We start from the raw sequence: 15964 nt of genomic DNA, 5'->3' as shown, positions 1-15964 counted from the left end.
TTTTAATGTGCCTTAGGTCTGCAGACAGTTTCATATCACCACAGGACTAAATGACAAGGTGGGATACAGCAGGCTTTTTCACATTTAGCTAGTGAAAAAATATTAATTAGAATGCTATACTCGTATATGGGTATATGGAGCAAAATAGAAGCAGTGCACAACACACTTGTAGGACATGTGCCCTGCTGTCTTTGTCTGTGGACCTAAGTAATGGCCCCCCAAAAAGTGCTGGAAGGTAAATTTAACAGCCACACTGGACACTAGCTAGCTACACTATGTGACTGATATGCAACCGCCTAGCTAACTAGCTAAAATCTTGTTATTAACAGTGCCAGCGTCAGGAGCAGCCTCTCTGCGCTATTACAGTGTCAAAATGGCGCTAAAACAATATGTCCGCTATTTATATGGAGAGGGACGTGTGATTTCAGCAGCCAATGACACAAGCCGTTGTGTCAGGACATTGTGGGTGTTTTCTGCTCCCTGATTGCCTAGCCGCAATGTGCACACATAAAGTTAGGGAAAAAAATGACTTTACAAAGAATGCCACACCTCCGAGCTCTGCAAACCCCCTCCCCTCATCATACACGTGCCAAACGCTCATGATACACCACCATTATCGTTGGTAAAGTGCTGAAAATACTTTTGTGGCAGCGCAAATATTTTCCCGCACTTTTACCGAATGTTGCCGATTTTTACCGACTTTATGACATTTTGCTCGTGTTTCCGATCACGAATCCGAAAGTGCCGTGTTCGTGCCGAATTTATGTTTGGAGATCGTTTTCCGAACAAATTCGCTCATTACTATTAATGACGCTATATAAGCAATGTATAATAAATAAAGGTCCCAGGCTCTACAGAGGAAGATCTGGTGCAAAACAGAGGCATGATATGGTATGTAAAGGAACACATACATTTATATTGGAGGATGTTAATGTTAACACCGCGGGCACACAAGTGTTCCTAATGGAAATACAACACAGACTGTTTAGCAAACTGAAGTCCAGGTAAAGTTGACAACTGGCACCATGTAACGAAAAGGCCATAAAACTATATAAAACAAAAGCACACTGCCCCCTAAATCTAATCTACAGAAAGCTTTGAACTGATTATCGGATGTGCGAGGAGGGGTTAAGAAAAGCAAAAATAATGTTTAATGCTTGGCATTTGTGGTAGCGCCCCCTAGATTTTCTAAAGAGTCCTGATTCTGAAATCCAACTTCACCATGAGGTAGAGAATATACACGCTTTGTGCATTTTTATGTTTTGTCTTGGCACTGTGCATGAATACCTCCTCATGATGGGGCAATCTGAAGACACTATAAGGGTAAGTTCACACTAGGCTTTTTTATTTCGGCAGCAAAACCTGATCTCTTGTCAGGAAAGAAGCTGCAGAAAAAAGCATGCTTTTCTTGGTTTTCCATGGTTTTCCGTGCATTTTTGGGAGCGGTTTTGGCATGCTAGATTTGTCTCTTGTCCATGCTGATAAAATTTAGTGCTGAAAGAAAAGTACTATTCTACAGAATCAGGTTTTGGCACAAAAAAATGCAGAAAACCTGATATCTGCGTTTTTGGTGCTATTTTTTCTGCGTCTTTCACGACCCATGTGTTTCAATTTGTGAAACGCTGAAAAAACACTAAAAAAAAGTGACATGCTCCAGTGTGCAAAAAAACAATGCAAAGCACATAATACTGATGACGAAAAAAACAATGTGCGTGCACTGTGCAGGAGATTTCTGAGACCTCATAGACTTTGCTGGTACTGTAAAACGCAGCTGAAAATTTGCATTAAAAAACGCATTAAAAAAAGCTGCTAAAACGCCTAGAAAAAGAACATCTCACCCAGTAAGCAAGGGGGAGGATAAATCATGCTTTGGGGTTGTGTTGCAGCCAATGGCATGGAGAACGTTTCACGAGAAGAGGGAAGAATGGATTCAATGAAATTTCAACAAATTCTTGATGCAAACATAACACCATCTGTACAAAAGCTGAAGTAGAAAATAGGATGGTTTCTACAAATGGATATGATCCTAAATACACATCAAATGCCACAACAGACGACCTCAAAAGGCGCAAGCTGAAGGTTTTACAAGGGCCCTCACAGTCCCCTAATCTGAATGTCATTGAAAATCTATGTCTAGAACTCAAAATAGCAGAGGATGGAAGACGACCCAGGAAGCTCACTGAACTGGAAGAATTTTGCAAGGAAGAATGGATGAAAATCACTCAATCAAGAATTGATAGACTCTTGTCTGGCTTCAAAAAGCAATTACAAAGTGTGAAAAATGCAAAAGGGGGAGCTACTAGGTACTAACCATGCAAGCTGCCCAAACTTTTTCATCGGCTCATTTTCCTTTTGGAAATTTTTAAAATGTAAAAATGGCAATATATATTTATATATAATAATAATAATTTTTATTTATATAGCGCCAGCATATTCCGCAGCGCTTTACAATTAAGCGGTGACATGTACAGACAATAAATTCAATACAAGTTAAGACTGCATGATCCGGTCATCAGCCCGTGTGTTTAAGTGCAATAGTCAAGTATCAAGTGCAGTTATCGTGTGCATGGAGGGTGTGGAGATAGATGAATAGTAGGGTGCAGATTCAGAATAATATTTGGAAGGAGAGCACAGGGCAAAGTTAGTTTACTGAGTAGTTGATGTGGTAGGTTAGTTTGAAGAGATGGGTTTTCAAAGCGCGCTTGAATAGGTCGGGGCTAGGTATGAGTCTGATTGTCTGGGGAAGTGCATTCCAGAGAGCTGGCGCAGCATGAGAGAAGTCTTGGAGACAGAGTGTGAGGTTCGGATTACGGGGGATGTTAGTGTTAGGTCATTTGTAGAACGGAGGGCACGTGTAGGGCGATAGACAGAGATATATATATATATATATATATATATATATATATATATAATTATTGTTAACCCCCTGAAGCATTTATTTTCACCATATCCATAAGATTAGAAGGACCATTTAAAGTTTGTAATAACTTGTGTCTATGTAAAGGGGCACACAATGTTTTTTTTAGGCACTGGCATCTTTGGCATATATGACACTAGTTTATTTACAAGCTGGAAGTTGTGTCCATAAGACGAACAAGAGGATACAGTTGCATGAATATTCCCGCCATGATAATGTTGAGCTTTTCCATGTAGGACATGAGGGTCTGGTGATTGTTTCTCTTCTCCTCTGTACCACCTTTGTACCAGCTTCCCATGCTAGCTAACAATAGAGTTCCTCTGCATTGAGAAGTTTTGCTATTTATGCCCACCCAGTATCGGACCAACTACTGCTGGGGATGGGCTGCATTATCTGCCTCTAGGAAAGGTACCCATTCATTGTTGCCACATCTTTTGCAGATAGAGGGTCCCTGATGAAGGCGTTCCTGTTTGCGTCGCATGATTGTACCCAGTGTTGGGGAAGAAGAGTTGCACTATCAGTCTAAAAAAGTCAACGCAACCACAAAGAACCAGCATTTCATCAGATTCTTGGCTTCACTATAAAAAGGGAAGTTAAAGATGCATGCAAAATAAAGAAGAATGCTGGTAATATGTGGCATCTCATGATGAACGCCACTGCTGTGTGTGACCTGAGGGGTTAGTGCATGGCTGCTACTCACAATCAGCCCTAAAAACTCCCCTGAAACAATAGTGCCCTGTGCGGAGATAATGGCCATTCACTGGAACCAAAGGGTTAAACTGTAAACAGGCGCCCCAACCATTCTCTGACTTGGCAAAAGTTTAATCAGTGGCTTCCTGTAACTCCCAGAGGTCGGAGGTCACGGTGGTTTTAGTGCATGTCCAGTTACCATTTTTCTTTTCCAGCTCTACAGTGCTATTTCCTGCTGAAAGAATAGTGGGCTTATTTTAGGAAATCCCTTTTTCTTCCTTTTCGACTTTCTACACCGAGATTGTGGATAAATATGTCTATTATGCTTAGATTAGGTTTTCCCTTTGCGATAGGAAATATGGAAGTGGCTCATTAATATTATGAATGTCATCACAACCACAAATGGGTGTCCGCAAAATTCCCTGGAATACATGTATAGAAGGGTGGGAGGGCAGGGTAAGGGTCTCACAAGATTATTAGCACTTGTGAGAGGTGTAACTCTGCGTTCATCCTGTTTAAGAAGGCCAAATTGTACAACAGGGCGAACCAGAGGTGAAGAGTCGCCATATAGGTGTTTATGGTAAATCAGGGGTATTCCATCGCTAAATGTTCTTGGGGTTCTGGTCACTGATACTAAGAATGTAGGAGCCACAGCACTGAATCAACATGATGGGCCCTTCTTTATAGGAATTCTCTGACTTGGGACCCAGTGATAATTGGTCACTAGAGATCTGATTGTCGCCCAGCAGCAGTAGTGACAATTCAATGGCACCCAGCGAGAATTGGTCACTAGAGATCTGATTGTCGCCCAGCAGCAGTAGCGACGATTCAATGACACCCAGTGAGAATTGGTCACTAGAGATCTGATTGTTGCCCAGCAGCAGTAGTGACGATTCAATGGCACCCAGTGAGAATTGGTCACTAGAGATCTGATTGTCGCCCAGCAGCAGTAGTGACAATTCAATGGCATCCAGTGAGAATTGGTCACTAGAGATCTGATTGTCGCCCAGCAGCAGTAGCGACGATTCAACGACACCCAGTGAGAATTGGTCACTAGAGATCTGATTGTCGCCCAGCAGCAGTAGTGACGATTCAATGGCACCCAGCGAGAATTGGTCACTAGAGATCTGATTGTCGCCTAGCAGCAGTAGTGACAATTCAATGGCATCCAGTGAGAATTGGTCACTAGAGATCTGATTGTCGCCCAGCAGCAGTAGCGACGATTCAATGACACCCAGTGAGAATTGGTCACTAGAGATCTGATTGTTGCCCAGCAGCAGTAGTGACGATTCAATGGCACCCAGTGAGAATTGGTCACTAGAGATCTGATTGTCGCCCAGCAGCAGTAGTGACAATTCAATGGCATCCAGTGAGAATTGGTCACTAGAGATCTGATTGTCGCCCAGCAGCAGTAGCGACGATTCAACGACACCCAGTGAGAATTGGTCACTAGAGATCTGATTGTCGCCCAGCAGCAGTAGTGACGATTCAATGGCACCCAGTGAGAATTGGTCACTAGAGATCTCATTGTCGCCCAGCAGCAGTAGTGACGATTCAATGGCACCCAGTGAGAATTGGTCACTAGAGATCTCATTGTCGCCCAGCAGCAGTAGTGACAATTCAATGGCACCCAGTGTGAATTGGTCACTAGAGATCTCATTGTCGCCCAGCAGCACTAGTGATGATTCAATGGCACCCAGTGAGAATTGGTCACTAGAGATCTCATTGTCGCCCAGCAGCAGTAGTGACAATTCAATGGCACCCAGTGTGAATTGGTCACTAGAGATCTCATTGTCGCCCAGCAGCACTAGTGACGATTCAATGGCACCCAGTGAGAATTGGTTACAAGCGATCTGATTGTCGCCCAGCAACAGTAGTGACAATTCAATGGCACCCAGTGAGAATTGGTCACAAGCGATCTGATTGTCGCCCAGCAGCAGTAGTGAAGATTGAATGGCATCCAGTGAGAATTGGTCACTAGAGATCTGATTGTCGCCCAGCAGCAGTGACGATTCAATGGCACCCAGTGTGAATTGGTCACTCGAGATCTCACTGTCGCCCAGCAGCACTAGTGATGATTCAATGGCACCCAGCGAGAATTGGTCACTAGAGATCTGATTGTTGCCCAGCAGCAGTAGTGACAATTCAATGGCACCCAGTGAGAATTGGTCACTAGCGATCTGATTGTCGCCAAGCAGCAGTAGTGACGATTCAATGGCATCCACTGAGAATTGGTCACTAGAGATCTGATTGTCGCCCAGCAGCAGTGACGATTCAATGGCACCCAGTGTGAATTGGTCACTAGAGATCTCACTGTCGCCCAGCAGCACTAGTGATGATTCAATGACATCCAGTGAGAATTGGTCACTAGAGATCTGATTGTCGCCAAGCAGCAGTAGTGACGATTCAATGGCACCCAGTGTGAATTGGTCACTAGAGATCTCACTGTCGCCCAGCAGCACTAGTGATGATTCAATGACATCCAGTGAGAATTGGTCACTAGCGATCTGATTGTCGCCAAGCAGCAGTAGTGACGATTCAATGGCATCCACTGAGAATTGGTCACTAGAGATCTGATTGTCGCCCAGCAGCAGTGACGATTCAATGGCACCCAGTGTGAATTGGTCACTAGAGATCTCACTGTCGCCTAGCAGCACTAGTGATGATTCAATGACATCCAGTGAGAATTGGTCACTAGAGATCTGATTGTCGCCAAGCAGCAGTAGTGACGATTCAATGGCACCTACTGAGATATGATTGTCGCTAGTCTATTATTATCATTATTGTGCATTTGTATAGCGCCATTTCTTCCATGGCGCTTTACATGTGAAAAGGGGAAATATAGACAAGTATAATAAACATGTGTAAGACAAGGGACACACAAGTACATAAGGAGAGTCTATCAGTAAAATCTCTGCCATGACTGTCACTTTAAGAAAGTTAAAGGGGTTCTCCAAGTTTTTACAAGGGTTCACGTCATTTTTGGAGAAAATGCCATGTTTTCAGTGGCCTTTTTCCTTTGTTTTTTTTTTTTTGTTAACGCTGCCAGATGATTCCTGGGAGTCAATAGAAAGATAATAAACTCACACACTCATAGAAACACACTGTGGGTTTTCGCAGGAACGGACACAGAAAGAAGAGAGCCCCTGAGGAAGAATAGTGCGAGGGCCCTTTGTAGCCCCACAGTCCATCATATCGTCCCCCTATGTGTCTGTGACAGAAGCGATTTGCTGCTTTGGAGATAAAAGTGGGCCCCCTTACCTCCTGTGCCCCCTTGCGGAGACACAGCTAGCACCGATGACATGTCCGCCCCATAATACAATGTATACTGCTGTAGCCATTCCAGATACATCAGTGACCAGGTTGCTTTCTACCTCTGTTCATTATCTCCAGTGGCTACAAGCTTTTCATATATTGGTGACACATACTTTATGTGAAAACTTCAAAGGTCATGACTTCACCAGATGATGCAAGAACAAGGAGAAGAATCAGTGCTCAGCTCCTGGAGTCATGCACCGCTCATATAAACAATGCGATAAGTGCACTTAAAGCTCTAAAATAATGCATCAAAAGGTGGGAAAACATGTAAATTGTCTAAAAATTGGCAGCTGACACACTGATGTCTCATCTGAAACAACCTAGGAGCCCTCATAATGTTCATCATTGTATTTACACCATTCTGTCAATATTGTAAGAATGTATCACAAGCTCCAGCACATACATCAGGCCCAACCATCCTCAGATCAGTCCCAGGCATTATTAGATTCTGTCTACCCGACAGATCGGATCCACTGCAGATCAGACCCAATCAGCGTCAGATCAGACCAAGTTATTATCATACTAACCCAGAGACAAGCAGATTCGATTCAATTCCCAAAACAATGAGACCCCTCAGTTATTATTGGATCAGACCTGCACATTAAACATCAGACGCAATCAGTATCAGAAGTGATCTCGACCATGCCTAGGCAATATTAGACAGATCAGATCCATATAAGATCAGACCAATCAGTATCAGATCACCAATTTATTATCATACTAACCCAAGGACAATCAAAATCATTATGTCCCCCCAAAAATGAGACCCCTAGTTATTATTAGATCAGACCCCAAAACTATTATACCACATCTAAGCACAATCAGTATCAAATCTGATCCACTTCTTACCAGATCAGGCCCAGGAATTCGATTCTGTGTAACTAGCAGATCAGATGTAATCATTATCAAATCCATGGTCAATCAGCATCAGATCAAATCATTATTATCACAGTAAACCTCTATACAATCAGAATCCGATAAAATTCTAATACATGAGACCAAACCATTATTGGATCAGAGACATCAAAGAAGAGCAATCGTAATCAGAGCAGATCTAGTCTTTATCAGATCAGACCAGGCTATTAATTTAGACACAACTATAATCAAGTCAGAACAAGACCCAATCAAAACCATATCACCCTCAAATATTTTCAGATCATATCCAATCTTCATCAGATTTGACCCAATTATATAAGTCCCAATGATTATCTGATCAGGCCCATCACAATCAGGTCAGACCCAGACAGGTCACATTCAAACCTTGTCAGATTAGATCCAATCTTTATCAACCGTGATCCAATTATATAAGACCCAGTCATTGCCATGTCAGGAATCAATCATTATCAGACAGCAGCCAATCACTATCAGGTCAGATCCAATAAGAATAAGATCACATTCAATGTGATCAGATCAGACCCAATCAGAATGAGAATATATTCACACATCATTAGATCACAACCGATCTTTAACAGATCAGGCCCAATCAGAATGATCACGTCGGATCCAACCTCAGTTGATCCAACCTTATCGTTTTGAGTCCTAAATAAAGTTACCAGCCCTGATACAATCTACACATTTATACCGATTTGTGATCAGATAGGATCCACTAGGAGGAATAAAAGGATTATCTATGCCTTGATTAAATAAATGGCCAAGGTCAATGTGTCAACAAACTACCATACATATACAAGCTATAGATGTAGCAGAGCTGATGTTGTCATGTCACTGCTGCTTTTGTTTCCAGCATCCATGATGAAGTCTGATGTAGAATCCACAGACAACAACCACATGGTGCCATCACTGCACATTGCGACCTCCTCAGCTCTGCTACATCCAGCACAGTATAATAACTGACCTGAGGGAGAGCCCGGATCGCCCGCAGCCTCCTCTCACCCGGCGGCGGCGATGATCCTCTGGACTCAGGCTGCGGATGGAGCCTCCTTGGTCACAGTCCACACCCCGCAGTCAGAGCCCAGCGCAGGGACCGGCTCCCCGCCAATTGCCGGCAGTGGGAGCCGCACAGGAGCCGCCGAGCCTTATTGTGGGGGAGGACGGGAGAAGATGTGTGAGATCCTCACCCCTCCTGTGTCTGAGCTGGTGACGAGCAGACACTGCCTCCTCTCATGTGCACAGTGTACAGGAGTATATAGTGTCAGTGCTGCAGGCTGTGTACAGTATACAGGAGTATATAGTGTCTGTGCTGCAGGCTGTGTACAGTATACAGGAGTATATAGTGTCAGTGCTGCAGGCTGTGTACAGTATACAGGGGTATATAGTGTCAGTGCTGCAGGCTGTGTACAGTATACAGGAGTATATAGTGTCTGTGCTGCAGGCTGTGTATAGTATACAGGGGTATATAGTGTCTGTGCTGCAGGCTGTGCACAGTATACAGGAGTATATAGTGTCTGTGCTGCAGGCTGTGTACAGTATACAGGGGTATATAGTGTCTGTGCTGCAGGCTGTGCACAGTATACAGGACTATATAGTGTCTGTGCTGCAGGCTGTGTACAGTATACAGGGGTATATAGTGTCTGTGCTGCAGGCTGTGTACAGTATACAGGAGTATATAGTGTCAGTGCTGCAGGCTGTGCACAGTGTACAGGAGTATATAGTGTCAGTGCTGCAGGCTGTGTACAGTATACAGGGGTATATAGTGTCTGTGCTGCAGGCTGTGTACAGTATACAGGAGTATATAGTGTCAGTGCTGCAGGCTGTGTACAGTATACAGGAGTATATAGTGTCAGTGCTGCAGGCTGTGCACAGTGTACAGGAGTATATAGTGTCTGTGCTGCAGGCTGTGTACAGTATACAGGGGTATATAGTGTCTGTGCTGCAGGCTGTGTACAGTATACAGGAGTATATAGTGTCAGTGCTGCAGGCTGTGTACAGTATACAGGAGTATATAGTGTCTGTGCTGCAGGCTGTGCACAGTATACAGGAGTATATAGTGTCTGGCTGCAGGCTGTGTACAGTATACAGGAGTATATAGTGTCTGTGCTGCAGGCTGTGTACAGGATACAGGAGTATATAGTGTCAGTGCTGCAGGCTGTGCACAGTATACAGGAGTATATATTGTCAGTGCTGCAGGCTGTGTACAGTATACAGGAGTATATAGTGTCAGTGCTGCAGGCTGTGTACAGTATACAGGAGTATATAGTGTCAGTGCTACAGGCTGTGCACAGTGTACAGGAGTATATAGTGTCAGTGCTGCAGGCTGTGTACAGTGTACAGGAGTATATAGTGTCTGTGCTGCAGGCTGTGCACAGTATACAGGAGTATATCGTGTCTGTGCTGCAGGCTGTGTACAGTGTACAGGAGTATATAGTGTCAGTGCTGCAGGCTGTGCACAGTATACAGGAGTATATAGTGTCTGTGCTGCAGGCTGTGCACAGTATACAGGAGTATATAGTGTCAGTGCTGCAGGCTGTGCACAGTATACAGGAGTATATAGTTTCAGTGCTGCAGGCTGTGCACAGTATACAGGGGTATATAGTGTCAGTGCTGCAGGCTGTGTACAGTATACAGGAGTATATAGTGTCAGTGCTGCAGGCTGTGCACAGTATACAGGAGTATATAGTGTCTGTGCTGTAGGCTGTGTACAGTATACAGGGGTATATAGTGTCTGTGCTGCAGGCTGTGTACAGTATACAGGGGTATATAGTGTCTGTGCTGCAGGCTGTGTACAGGATACAGGAGTATATAGTGTCAGTGCTGCAGGCTGTGCACAGTATACAGGAGTATATATTGTCAGTGCTGCAGGCTGTGTACAGTATACAGGAGTATATAGTGTCAGTGCTACAGGCTGTGCACAGTGTACAGGAGTATATAGTGTCAGTGCTGCAGGCTGTATACAGTGTACAGGAGTATATAGTGTCTGTGCTGCAGGCTGTGCACAGTATACAGGAGTATATCGTGTCTGTGCTGCAGGCTGTGTACAGTGTACAGGAGTATATAGTGTCAGTGCTGCAGGCTGTGCACAGTATACAGGAGTATATAGTGTCTGTGCTGCAGGCTGTGCACAGTATACAGGAGTATATAGTGTCAGTGCTGCAGGCTGTGCACAGTATACAGGAGTATATAGTGTCAGTGCTGCAGGCTGTGCACAGTATACAGGGGTATATAGTGTCAGTGCTGCAGGCTGTGTACAGTATACAGGAGTATATAGTGTCAGTGCTGCAGGCTGTGCACAGTATACAGGAGTATATAGTGTCTGTGCTGTAGGCTGTGTACAGAATACAGGAGAATATAGTGTCAGTGCTGCAGGCTGTGTACAGTATACAGGAGTATATAGTGTCAGTGCTGCAGGCTGTGCACAGTATACAGGAGTATATAGTGTCAGTGCTGCAGGCTGTGCACAGTATACAGGAGTATATAGTGTCAGTGCTGCAGGCTGTGCACAGTATACAGGAGTATATAGTGTCTGTGCTGCAGCCTGTGTACAGAATACAGGAGAATATAGTGTCAGTGCTGCAGGCTGTGTACAGTATACAGGAGTATATAGTGTCAGTGCTGCAGGCTGTGCACAGTATACAGGAGTATATAGTGTCAGTGCTGCAGGCTGTGCACAGTATACAGGAGTATATAGTGTCTGTGCTGTAGGCTGTGTACAGAATACAGGAGAATATAGTGTCAGTGCTGCAGGCTGTGTACAGTATACAGGAGTATATAGTGTCAGTGCTGCAGGCTGTGCACAGTATACAGGAGTATATAGTGTCAGTGCTGCAGGCTGTGTACAGTATACAGGAGTATATAGTGTCAGTGCTGCAGGCTGTGCACAGTATACAGGAGTATATAGTGTCTGTGCTGCAGCCTGTGTACAGAATACAGGAGAATATAGTGTCAGTGCTGCAGGCTGTGTACAGTATACAGGAGTATATAGTGTCAGTGCTGCAGGCTGTGCACAGTATACAGGAGTATATAGTGTCAGTGCTGCAGGCTGTGCACAGTATACAGGGGTATATAGTGCCTGTGCTGCAGGCTGTGCACAGTATACAGGAGTATATAGTGTCTGTGCTGCAGGCTGTGCACAGTATACAGGAGTATATAGTGTCAGTGCTGCAGGCTGTGCACAGTATACAGGAGTATATAGTTTCAGTGCTGCAGGCTGTGCACAGTATACAGGGGTATATAGTGTCAGTGCTGCAGGCTGTGTACAGTATACAGGAGTATATAGTGTCAGTGCTGCAGGCTGTGCACAGTATACAGGAGTATATAGTGTCTGTGCTGTAGGCTGTGTACAGTATACAGGGGTATATAGTGTCTGTGCTGCAGGCTGTGTACAGTATACAGGGGTATATAGTGTCTGTGCTGCAGGCTGTGTACAGGATACAGGAGTATATAGTGTCAGTGCTGCAGGCTGTGCACAGTATACAGGAGTATATATTGTCAGTGCTGCAGGCTGTGTACAGTATACAGGAGTATATAGTGTCAGTGCTACAGGCTGTGCACAGTGTACAGGAGTATATAGTGTCAGTGCTGCAGGCTGTATACAGTGTACAGGAGTATATAGTGTCTGTGCTGCAGGCTGTGCACAGTATACAGGAGTATATCGTGTCTGTGCTGCAGGCTGTGTACAGTGTACAGGAGTATATAGTGTCAGTGCTGCAGGCTGTGCACAGTATACAGGAGTATATAGTGTCTGTGCTGCAGGCTGTGCACAGTATACAGGAGTATATAGTGTCAGTGCTGCAGGCTGTGCACAGTATACAGGAGTATATAGTGTCAGTGCTGCAGGCTGTGCACAGTATACAGGGGTATATAGTGTCAGTGCTGCAGGCTGTGTACAGTATACAGGAGTATATAGTGTCAGTGCTGCAGGCTGTGCACAGTATACAGGAGTATATAGTGTCTGTGCTGTAGGCTGTGTACAGTATACAGGAGTATATAGTGTCTGTGCTGCAGGCTGTGCACAGTATACAGGGGTATATAGTGTCAGTGCTGCAGGCTGTGTACAGTATACAGGAGTATATAGTGTCAGTGCTGCAGGCTGTGCACAGTATACAGGAGTATATAGTGTCAGTGCTGCAGGCTGTGCACAGTATACAGGAGTATATAGTGTCAGTGCTGCAGGCTGTGTACAGTATACAGGAGTATATAGTGTCAGTGCTGCAGGCTGTGCACAGTATACAGGAGTATATAGTGTCTGTGCTGTAGGCTGTGTACAGTATACAGGAGTATATAGTGTCAGTGCTGCAGGCTGTGCACAGTATACAGGGGTATATAGTGCCTGTGCTGCAGGCTGTGCACAGTATACAGGAGTATATAGTGTCAGTGCTTCAGGCTGTGCATAGTACACAGGAGTATATAGTGTCTGTGCTGCAGGCTGTGCACAGTATACAGGGGTATATAGTGTCAGTGCGGCAGGCTGTGCACAGTGTACAGGAGTATATAGTGTCTGTGCTGCATGCTGTGCACAGTATACAGGAGTATATAGTGTCTGTGCTGTAGGCTGTGTACAGTATACAGGAGTATATAATGTCAGTGCTGCAGGCTGTGCACAGTATACAGGAGTATATAGTGTCTGTGCTGTAGGCTGTGTACAGTATACAGGAGTATATAGTGTCTGTGCTGCAGGCTGTGCACAGTATACAGGGGTATATAGTGCCTGTGCTGCAGGCTGTGCACAGTATACAGGAGTATATAGTGTCAGTGTTTCAGGCTGTGCACAGTACACAGGAGTATATAGTGTCTGTGCTGCAGGCTGTGCACAGTATACAGGGGTATATAGTGTCAGTGCGGCAGGCTGTGCACAGTGTACAGGAGTATATAGTGTCTGTGCTGCATGCTGTGCACAGTATACAGGAGTATATAGTGTCTGTACTGCAGGCTGTGCACAGTATACAGGAGTATATAGTGTCAGTGCTGCAGGCTGTGCACAGTATACAGGAGTATATAGTGTCTGTGCTACAGGCTGTGCACAGTATACAGGAGTATATAGTGTCAGTGCTGCAGGCTGTGTACAGTATACAGGAGTATATAGTGTCTGTGCTGCAGGCTGTGCACAGTATACAGGAGTATATAGTGTCTGTGCTGCAGGCTGTGTACAGTATACAGGAGTATATAGTGTCTGTGCTGCAGGCTGTGCACAGTGTACAGGAGTATATAGTGTCTGTGCTGCAGGCTGTGCACAGTATACAGGAGTATATAGTGTCTGTGCTGCAGGCTGTGTACAGTATACAAGAGTATATAGTGTCTGTGCTGCAGGCTGTGCACAGTGTACAGGAGTATATAGTGTCTGTGCTGCAGGCTGTGCACAGTATACAGGGGTATATAGTGTCTGTGCTGTAGGCTGTGCACAGTATACAGGAGTATATAGTGTCTGTGCTGCAGGCTGTGCACAGTGTACAGGAGTATATAGTGTCTGTGCTGCAGGCTGTGCACAGTATACAGGAGTATATAGTGTCTGTGCTTCAGGCTGTGTACAGTATACAGGAGTATATAGTGTCTGTGCTGCAGGCTGTGCACAGTGTACAGGAGTATATAGTGTCTGTGCTGCAGGCTGTGCACAGTATACAGGAGTATATAGTGTCTGTGCTGCAGGCTGTGCACAGTATACAGGGGTATATAGTGTCTGTGCTGCAGGCTGTGTACAGTATACAGGAGTATATAGTGTCTGTGCTGCAGGCTGTGCACAGTGTACAGGAGTATACAGTGTCTGTGCTGCAGGCTGTGCACAGTATACAGGAGTATATAGTGTCTGTGCTGCAGGCTGTGCACAGTATACAGGGGTATTTGAAGATTGTGAGCCCTCGCGGGCAGGGTCCTCTCTCCTCCTGTACCAGTTATGACTTGTATTGTTTAAGATTATTGTACTTGTTTTTATGTATACCCCCCTCACATGTAAAGCGCCATGGAATAAATGGCGCTATAACAATAAATAAATAATAATAATAATAATAATATAGTGTCTGTGCTGTAGGCTGTGCACAGTATACAGGAGTATATAGTGTCAGTGCTGCAGGCTGTGTACAGTAAACAGGAGTATATAGTGTCTGTGCTGCAAGCTGTGTACAGTATACAGGAGTATATAGTGTCTGTGCTGCAGGCTGTGCACAGTATACAGGAGTATATAGTGTCTGTGCTGCAGGCTGTGCACAGTATACAGGAGTATATAGTGTCAGTGCTGCAGGCTGTGCACAGTATACAGGAGTATATAGTGTCAGTGCTGCAGGCTGTGCACAGTATACAGGAGTATATAGTGTCTGTGCTGCAGGCTGTGTACAGTATACAGGAGTATATAGTGTCAGTGCTGCAGGCTGTGTACAGTATACAGGAGTATATAGTGTCAGTGCTGCAGGCTGTGCACAGTATACAGGAGTATATATTGTCAGTGCTGCAGGCTGTGTACAGTATACAGGAGTATATAGTGTCAGTGCTGCAGGCTGTGCACAGTGTACAGGAGTATATAGTGTCAGTGCTGCAGGCTGTGTACAGTGTACAGGAGTATATAGTGTCTGTGCTGCAGGCTGTGCACAGTATACAGGAGTATATCGTGTCTGTGCTGCAGGCTGTGTACAGTGTACAGGAGTATATAGTGTCAGTGCTGCAGGCTGTGCACAGTATACAGGAGTATATAGTGTCTGTGCTGCAGGCTGTGCACAGTATACAGGAGTATATAGTGTCAGTGTTGCAGGCTGTGCACAGTATACAGGAGTATATAGTGTCAGTGCTGCAGGCTGTGCACAGTATACAGGGGTATATAGTGTCAGTGCTGCAGGCTGTGTACAGTATACAGGAGTATATAGTGTCAGTGCTGCAGGCTGTGCACAGTATACAGGAGTATATAGTGTCTGTGCTGTAGGCTGTGTACAGTATACAGGATTATATAGTGTCTGTGCTGCAGGCTGTGCACAGTATACAGGGGTATATAGTGTCAGTGCTGCAGGCTGTGTACAGTATACAGGAGTATATAGTGTCAGTGCTGCAGGCTGTGCACAGTATACAGGAGTATATAGTGTCAGTGCTGCAGGCTGTGCACAGTATACAGGAGTATATAGTGTCAGTGCTGCAGGCTGTGTACAGTATACAGGAGTATATAGT

General features: G+C 44.8%; 1 protein-coding gene across 2 annotated transcripts in view; it reads right to left on the bottom strand.

The window, feature by feature from the left end:
* ARAP3 (ArfGAP with RhoGAP domain, ankyrin repeat and PH domain 3) overlaps positions 1-8958 on the bottom strand; it is a 238723-nt gene extending 229765 nt beyond the window's left edge. Inside the window, exon 1 of one of the 2 annotated variants that reach the window (XM_073568037.1) lies at positions 8781-8958. The gene's annotated coding sequence lies outside the window, so the exon portion shown is untranslated. The remainder of the gene's footprint in view (positions 1-8780) is intronic. The other variant, XM_073568036.1, reaches the window with a different exon arrangement.
* Positions 8959-15964: the final 7006 nt, after the last annotated feature.

This window comes from Dendrobates tinctorius, unplaced genomic scaffold (assembly GCF_039654945.1).
Source record: "Dendrobates tinctorius isolate UK_male_01 unplaced genomic scaffold, ASM3965494v1 ptg000020l, whole genome shotgun sequence".
Taxonomy (NCBI): Eukaryota; Metazoa; Chordata; class Amphibia; order Anura; family Dendrobatidae; genus Dendrobates; species Dendrobates tinctorius.
The sequence above is the reverse complement of the archived record's forward strand: the minus strand, read 5'-3'. Positions and strand labels throughout refer to the sequence as shown.